This window comes from Oratosquilla oratoria, chromosome 37 (assembly GCF_046742065.1).
Source record: "Oratosquilla oratoria isolate Oo_2021 chromosome 37, ASM4674206v1, whole genome shotgun sequence".
Lineage (NCBI taxonomy): Eukaryota > Metazoa > Arthropoda > Malacostraca > Stomatopoda > Squillidae > Oratosquilla > Oratosquilla oratoria.
Window position 1 is genome coordinate 30,901,703 of NC_134813.1, and position 10,000 is coordinate 30,911,702.

A 10,000-nucleotide genomic window follows, 5' to 3' on the forward strand; every position below is an offset into this window, starting at 1 on the left:
AGAAATGGAGATTGAATGAGTTGACAAGTTTCAATGGCCTTTCACCCCATACAAAGTTCGGATAAAAAAAAAAAAAATGGCCGAATTCTAAAGATAACCTCATAATCACTGTATGCAATGTAGTTATGCTTTATGATCAGTCATTACTGAACTTGGTTATTGCTGAAATTAGCCAATCGCAATTAAGATACTCAGCATTGTTGAAGAACTTTTGAACGTCTCTGTACGTGGACACAAAAAGTGTGACTGAACACTAGACAAGAACAGTCTTGGTGAACAAATATGAACAAAAGGTTCCGTTCATTCATTTGTGGCGTGCTCATGCTGTAAGAACATACGAATGAAGGAGGCTGCAAGAGGCCATAAGGCCTACACTAGGCAGTTCCATGTACTGAACGTGTGTGTATGTGTTGGAAGTAGTCAACGATGGTGTTTGAGTTATCAAACACAAACATGTCCTTACTGTTGTTGTTGTTTTATTCTTATTTATTTTATCTATTCGTATATTTTCTTATTTTATTGTTTTATTTATATATTTATTTTTTTCACTAATCTATTTTTCTCTTTTCTATTCGTGGATACGTATATTTACCGTTGTTCTTCTTCTTGTTTTTTATTTATTTATTTATTTTCTTATTTTATTTTTCCTTTTATTAATTATTTATCCATTGTTATTTATTTACATATTTATTTATTCTTATTTCTATATTTATTCATTTACTTTCCTATATTTTTTTCTATTCCTGGAAGAACAAGGATATTAACAATACCGAAAGAAAAAAATAATAATTTTAATCTCCCCACTGTTCAGCCAAATCTTGTTGGCACTTAAATCACTTGAGCAAATATTTACACAAAAGTCCCTTGGTAGGAATTATGTGGAATTTTTTTTTTCTCTCTTCCCATTCTTCCTCTTGGGACAAGACAACAATAATTATCTTCAGACATTCCCAAAACGAATGTTCCTTACGAAGATGAAAAGGTTTTTGCGATTGTCGGTCAACTTCGTAATTCCTGTCTCTTAGTTTCTAGCCCACAATTGCTAGGTTAGATTGAGCTGATAAGGTTTCACTTTCCTTTCTGGGTCTCTGTGTGTGCGTGTGTGTATGTGCGTGTCCTTGCCTTTGCTTGTGTATATGCGCGTGCGTGTTTACATGTGTGTGTATGTGCGTGTTTTGCCTGTGCTTGTGTATGTGTATATTATATGTGCGTGTCTTTGTCTATTTTTGTATGTGTATATATAAGTGTGTACGTGTGTGTATGTGCGTGTCCTTGCCTGTGCTTGTGTATGTGTATACATACGTGTGTATGTGCGCGTGCGTGTTTACATGTGTGTGTATGTGCGTGTTCTTGCCTGTGCTTGTGTATGTGTATATTGTATGTGTGTGTCTTTGTCTATTTTTGTATGTGTATATATAAGTGTGTACGTGTGTGTATGTGCGTGTCCCTGCCTGTGCTTGTGTATGTATATATATACGTGTGTATGTGCGCGTGCGTGTTTACATGTGTGTGTATGCGCGTGTTCTTGCCTGTACTTGTGTTTGTGTATATTGTATGTGTGTGTCTTTGTCTGTTTTTGTATGTGTATATATACGTGTGTACGTGTGTGTATATGTGCGTGTCCTTGCCTATTGTTGTGTAAGTATATATATATATATATATATATATATATATATATATATATATATATATATATATATAGGTGTGTACATGTGTGTGCATGTTTACGTGTGTATGTGCGTGTCCTTGCTTCTGCCTGTGTATGTATATATATGTGTGTGTGCATATTTATGTGTGTATGTGCGTGTCCGTGCCTGTGCTTGTGTATGTGCATATATACGTGTGTGTGTGTGGGTGTGTACGTATGTGTGTGTGCGCCCTTGCCCGTGATGTATATGTGTATATATACGTGTGTGTATATATGTGTACGAGTACTTATGTATACGTGAGCATTTGATGAAGAAGATATATATATACTATATACAAATACGAGAGGTGGAGCAGTAGGAGGAGGAGGAGGAAGAGAAGGAGGAGGAGGAAGGGGAGGAGAAGGAGGAGGAGGAAGAGGAAAAGGAGGAGGAGGAAGAGGAAAAGGAGGAAGAAGAGGAGGAAGGGGAGCAGCAGGAGGATGAGGAAGAGTTAGGAGGAGAAGGAGGAAGACGAGGAGGAAGGGGAGAGAGGAGGAGGAGGAGGAAGAGATTGCAATGCAAGGGAGTTGCCTCTGCAACATTATAATGAAGTCGTACATATAGTGAGGAACCTCAGCGTGATGGACAGTGTTCATAATGTTCAAAGAAAATGAGGAGGAACTAATTCAAGGCGCTCCAATATGAAATACGAACAAAGAAAAAAGAAAAAAAAAAGAAAATGTACAGTGATATGGAGAAAGATAATTGTCTTGTTTATAAAGGATACAAGAAGTGTGAACACGCGCGCACGTACACGCACACACACACACACACACACACACACACACACACACACACACACACACACACACACACACACACACACACGACTCGATGGGGCAGTTGGTAGCGTTCCCGGCCGCCACTACGGCGGTCCGGGTTCGAATCTCCTACAGGGCTGAAATAATTTCAGTATCGCTGCGCTACGAGTCGTTACTCCAACTCTCGTGGGCGGGGAGTTGGATGTGTGTACGTGTGAGGTCACAGCATTACCCATAGATCGGTCATATATGAGCTTTGGGCTCTTTTCTGGGAGGGAAGTAGCTGTCGATCACGAGTCCAGCGCGTGATCCAAGACCATGGTGAATCCCACAGCAATAGAAAGAAATTATCTCTTAGAGACACGAAATTATGTGAGAATTGAAGAAAAACAAACAAATAAATAAATAGTAAAAAATGTCTGAAAGATTACAAGAAAAATTATTGTATCCATAAAGATGAGTCTACATTTATTTTTACATATTATTTATTACTTGATACTCGTTACTCAATGCCTGTTACTTGTTACCTCCTAATTTTCACTCATTATTTACTTATTCTTTACTGTATGGTTCGCGTACTTTCTATTATCAATAATTCATTTATTAATTTGTTTGTTTATTTATCTAGAACAGGGTATGAATTATCAGTCGTCTGGTATTTTATGGCAAATGTTGATTTGTTTAGTTAGTTAGTTATTTGTTTATTTTTTATTTATCTATTCACTTATTATCCATTTATATACTTGATTATTTCTGTTTCTGTCTCTTTACCTAGTTTTAGTTTTATTTTCCGAACTATCTATTTATATATATATCTTTCTTTATCTATTCACTTATTATTTATCTCCCTACATGGTTATTTATAGGTTACATCTGTACCTAGTTATCTATTATTCTAGTTATCTATATATTTATCATTCTGTTTGTCTATCTATTGTGACTACAATACTGATAACAAGGCGAGTGTGTATTTAACATATTTAAGTTTAGGGTCAAGGGGATGGCGGTTCAAACCCTGCCACCGGCGAAGTTGAACCAAGGCTATGGTTCATTAAATTCCACGGTACAAAGTCTTCTGTGAGGGACACCGTCCTAGCCCTCCGATAGGGGGGAGTTTGTGACAAACCAGATCACGTTTAAGAAGTTTAAGAAGGAAATAGGCAAGAATTGGTTTACTCATAGAGTGGTTAAAGAATGAAATAGTCTTGGTAGTAACCATCTAGTTAGTGAGGGCTGAAACTATCATTAGTTTCAAGAGATGAGATCACTTTATGGTTAGGAATGACAAGTGGTATGGGACATGGAACTGCTCAGTATAGGCTATATGGTCTCTTGCACTCTCCTCCATTCCTATGTTCTTACATGGGACATGGAACTGCTCAGTATAGGCTATATGGTCTCTTGCACTCTCCTCCATTCCTATGTTCTTACATCAGAGACACAATAATGGAGGTCGCCAGGTGATTTTATTCATCCTATGGACGACCCCCGACGTGAAAGAGCCCTGGACGGGTCGGGATCCCACTGTGGAGCGTGAGTTTCGTCCTCAACAGGATTTAACTGTGTAATTGGAGTCAGACCAAATTGCCTCAAATTCGTCGCAGCGTTGAAGGAGTTTAAGAAGACAGTTAGAGGGCGCGAGCGGTCACACGGTGAGGAGTCACGTTAGCTCCTAACGACCTGTAACGGTCTCTAACGGTCTCTAACGACATCTAACAACATGCGAAGGCAAATTGGCCAACACTAGCTAGGAAGGCTCGGATGACCAAAAAATGGCCTAAGATGGCCCGCACGTACAAATTAGGACAAATGCTCCAAGTTGGTGTAGGACAGGATGCTGGTAATGACATAATCACAGGTTGGGTGTCTTTACATTTACACCTTTACCCCGGAGGCCGACCATTAGCTCATTAGACTTCCAAGTCCCGGCCAGGGCTCATTCTAAGATGCATAAAGTCGCTGTCGTCAGTTGAAATGAAATGTTTGAAGGTTTTGCTGGATGAAGAGAATGATAGAGAGTAAAGATATTAATTGGTCGTGCCCTAGAGGGGGCGGTAACCCATTTTTTATTATTATTATTTACTTTATTATCATTTTTTTTTTTTTTTTTTTTTTTTTTTTTTTTTTTAGGGGAGGGGGTATCTTGGAGGTCTCATTATTAAAACCAGAAAAAATAATTAGACAAATAAGTAAATTAAACTAAAATAGATCATCATATTATTGAGGCCTTTCTTATCTATTTTGTGTTTATTTATTTATTTATTTATTAATTTTATATTTTTTCGGTAACATTTGATTTCCATTTCTTATTATTACGATTATTTTATTATGTGGGTCGCGGTCCAAGGCTTCAGGGTTTTTATCTGGGGGGCTCGAGGGTGCCCCACTAAGGTGAATAAAAACACCTGTCACGAGGCAGTTTTTTAATTATTTTTTATTTATTTATTATCATTATTGTTATAATTACCATATTTGGCCTTTTGCCGAAGAACCGGAAGGATGTGGCAGGTGGGGGGGTGGGGGAGGGGGGCTTGTGAATGAAATGAAATTTGAGTAAATTTTTTATAATGTTATTAGGTTTTTTTTATTTTGACCTGAACAAAATCGAATAAATTAATAAATCAAATCAAATTTAATCAAATTAGAAAATTATAGACGTTTCTTATTTTTGGAGATTTCTCAAAGTCAGAACTTCCCACTATTCGAAACGAAAGAACGGGCTCCGATAAACGCAATTTCGTTAAACGGAAAAAAATTAAGAAGGCATTGCAGTGTAGTCCGGTTCAAAGCTTTTAACTTTTATTTAGACAAACACCAGAGTAATATGTTGTGATACCTGCCAGTCCGCTTGTTTATTAATTTCTTCGTTTAATCATCCGTTCTTGGCATCAGACCTAGTTATGGACCAAAAGGTCTCCTGGCGGTATGTTCATCACACACACACACACACACACACACACACACACACACACACACACACACACACACTGCGCCGCGGGTCGTTACTCCAACTCTCGTGGACGGGAAGTTGGGTGTGTGTGTGCGTGTAAGGTCCCAGCATTACCCATAGATCGGTCATAATTATATGAGCTCTGAGCTCTTCCGGGAGGGAAATATCTGTCGATCACGAGTCCAACATGTGATCCAAAGACCATGGTGAATCACCCAGAAATGGACAGAGGCGCTTGAGACCCAAAGCCAACCACCTCTCGTCCTCGAACAACCAACCCATAATCCCCATAAGCTTCTATTCAGCGGAAGTCGGGGGGGGGATAGCGTCGATGGACGGCAGGTGCAAAGGTACAGGGTGAAAACCCTGACTGCGTGCATCTCAATCCGTCAAGGACTCCTTCTTGCGGCCATAACCGGAATCGGGCTGGCTGGTGACCAGAACGCTCTTCCATTGCCGTTCCGCGCTGCGTTCTTCGGCGGAGCTCAGCCTATGTAATTTGACAACATCAACATTCGTTCCTTGTCTTTTGGAAGCGCCCGTAGAAGCCATTTGCTTTCCTCTGCACATATTTGGGCAATTAGGTCGGGAGTGATGCCTTCATGGGGGCTAAACGGGGTCGTTTCAGAGCTCTTAAACTACCTTCCAGAGATCCTATTTCTCTCTCTCTCTCTCCCTCTCTCTCTCTCTCTCTCTCTCTCTCTCTCTCTCTCTCTCTCTCTCTCTCTCTCTCTCTCTCCTCTCTCTCTTTCTCTCTCTATTTTTTTCTCGTTTCTTCTTCTCCTCCTCCTCCTCTTTGTTGTTGTTCTTAAAAAAAAGTATTAAAGATCTCTGCCGGCCATTTCCTTTTCTTCTCTCTTCCTTTTTCTTCTTTTCTTTTTCTTCTACTATTTTTCTTCTTATTTTTCTCAAAAAAAAAAAAAAAAAATCCGAGACTTGTTCGACAATTTCTTATTCATTTGTGTCTCGAACCCTCTAGAATTCAAGACATCTCCCCCACTGAATAAAATCGCCTGACCGCAGACAGAATAAACTTACGAGTCGAGTAAGTTGCTCAAGGGGTTGAGAGTGTTGGGATTAACCCCTAAGGGACGTCCCTTAATCCCAAGGGTTTATGGAAACCCCGGGTTTAGGGGTTTTCCTGGAGGAGATTGTTATAATGGTGGTCTCAGGACAAAGGTTTAATGTAAACATACACACACACACACACACACACACACACACACACACACACACACACACACACACACACACACACACACACACACACAAACACAAAGACGCACACACTCGGTAGCGCGGTTGGTAGTCTCTGACTGTCACTACGGTGGTCCGGGCTCGAATCCTCCCAAGGGCTGAAATAATTTCAGTATCGCTGCGCTTCGAGTCGTTACTCCAACTCTTGTGGGCGGGGAGTTGGATGTGTGTGTGCGTGTAAGGTCACAGCATTACCCATAGATCGGTCATATATGAGCTCTGAGCTCTTTCGGGAGGGAAATAGCTGTCGATTACGAGTCCAGCACGTGATCCAAAGACCAAGGTGAATACAAACACACACACACACACACACACACACACACACACACACACACACACACACACACACACTGAACTCTCTTCCGGGACGGAAATAGCTGTTGATCACGAGTTCAGCACGTGATCCAAGACCATGGTGAACCACACACACGTACACAAAGACACACACATACATACATATATATATATATATATATATATATATATATATATATATATATATATATAATATACAGTATATATAGTGGCGGAGCTTCTTAACGTATGTCAAATTGCACAAAAATTGATGAAAGAGGAAGAGCGTGAAGCTCGTGGGAGAGAATAGATAGAGTAAACAGATGGAGATTAAAAAGGAGCGAATATAGAGAAATAGAGAGAAATGCAGAAATGAAAAAGGAGAAGAAAAACGAAATCGCCACTTGTGCCCTAAGGCAAGAATAACAGAACAATTTTATAAATTGATTAGTAGATAAGTTTGTAAATAAAATACGCATCATATAATAGTAATGGATGTTATTTGCGAACCAGAAAATTTGGGAGTCCGTTACAAACATGCAAATCATCACACTCATACTACTACTAAAATATATATATATATGTATACATATATATATATATATTATATATATATATATATTATATATATATGTGTATATATCTATGTATGTATATATATATATGTGTATGTATATATATATATATATATATATATATATATATATATACACACACACACACACACACTCGTCACTCGAACACTTCCTTTTTCACATGAAGCCAATTTTCTACTTGACCGGCGCCAAACGCCAAATCTGACGCCTACCTACGAAAAGAAAACCGATTGTATGGCTCAGTCCTACCTACGAACCAAAAGGGAACCTCTTCTAAGGCGCTGTGATTAATGAAGATGGGGACCATCAACGCATTCCACATCGTCTCCGGACCGTATCTGGGATAGAACCCGGGTCCATAAGACCATTAATATCGTCAAAAATATCATCCTGGCGTTATCTTATTATCAGTATCTTCTTATCAATATCGGATCAATGAAGTTGTGTTATCAATTATTATGCTGTTAGGGTCCTGAGATAACCTGTTGTTATCTTGTTGCTTATGTAATGCTGTCTGTGATACACTGACATTATCATGTTATCAGTATATTGTCTTTGTCTTATCAATATCATGCCATCATATCAATTTTGGTGATATAAAATCGATATTGTCAATATCATGTCATATCAATATTGGTGATATCAAATCGATATTGTCAATATCATGTCATCATATCAATATTGTGTGATATCAAATCGATATTGTCAATATCATGTCATCATGTTAATATTGGTGATATCAAATCGATATTGTCAATATCATGTCATCATATCAATATTGGTGATACTAAATCGATATTACCAGTATTGTATTATTGATATTTTATTGACAGAATTATCAATATCGCGTTATATTTTATCATTATTGTCATGATGGTATCACATAAATATCAACGTCACCTCAAGATTATAATACTAATATCATATTGACAATACTAAGATCAGTATTGTCATTATTCAGAACAATGTTTACAAACGTCACAAGGTCACCAAGATGATAGTTATTGTCAATACTTGATTATTCCGGACAAATATTGATGGTGGGCGGGACCAATTAGTCCATGAACGCGACGTCAATGGGGCTGTGTAACTCCGCCCTTTTGTCCCGAATGCCTAATTAGCCAGAGGACCTAATTAATGGACCTAATTACTTTAGGTCCTAATTAGTCCGGATCGTCGTAGTGTGGACTTTATTAGTTGACCTCTTAACTACGCCTAATTAAGGTGGAGCCGCCGCCACCACCTTTGCCTTTTGTGTTTGGATAGCCGTGGCGACTGGTCGCTTTAGATTGAAATGCTCCACAGCCTGTGTTTACGTGTGATACACCACCATGGTCTTGGATCACGTGCTGGACTCGTGATCGACAACTATATCCCTCCCGGATGAGAGCTCAGAGCTCATATATGACCGATCTATGGGTAATGCTGCGACCTTACTCCCACACACATCCCCCAACTCCCCGCTCACGAGAGTTGGAGTAACGACTCGCAGCGTAGTGATAGAGAAATTATTTCAGCCCTGGGCGGGACTCGAACCCGGACCGCCGTAGTGGCGGCCGGGAACTCTACCATTGTAATGTGTGTTGTTGTTCTTGTTCTTGTTGCTGGACAAGAGAGGTACTAGCTGACTAGACTAGTTTGGTGTTAGAAGAAAACGGGATGTGGTTGACAAATGTTAAACAGAAGAAAATGGGATGTGATTGACAAATGTTAAACAAGAAAACGGGATGTGGTTGACAGCTTTCAATCGTCTTTCACAGTTCGATTCTTTCGCGCGGACAGTCTAAGGTCTAAGAAACAAATGTATGAAAAAACTAGGAAACGGTTAAAGAAAAAGAAATAAAAAAAGAGAAAGAAAAATGAGAAAGAGAAAATAATAATATAAAGAAAATGGACTGAGGATCTTATTCTCTCCCTGATCTCGACTTGGGTAGTCTGCCCTTTGTCGTTAACAGGGAGGGACAACGTACCTGAATAAAATCGCCTGACGGCACTACTACCCTGAACAAGAGTACCAGTGTTTATTTTATCATTATTTATATTATCATATTTTCCTTTATATTATTACATATTTTATTTATTAGAATTATTTTTTCCGCATCCAACCTAGTTAAGGACCAAATGGTCTCCTGTCGGCATGCTCCGCCTTTGTAATCCTTTGTGTACCTTGGTACTAACGGAACAAAAGAGAAAGAGAGCGAGAGAGAGAGAGCGAAAAGAGAGAGCGAGAGAGAGAGAGGGGCTAAACTCAACTCTGGCGACACCACAAGACCATTCACCCGCCAGCTATCGGGATGGACTTCCCGCTGATGCAGTCGAGTGTAACACACTTCAGAGTTTGTGGAAGTGTTCGGACAAGCCTCTGATTGATATGTTATAAACCCTACGCCACACCAACTCCCCCCGTTTTACTGTTGGCCCCGCCATGGACTCGAAGGTCTCCTGCTGACTTGA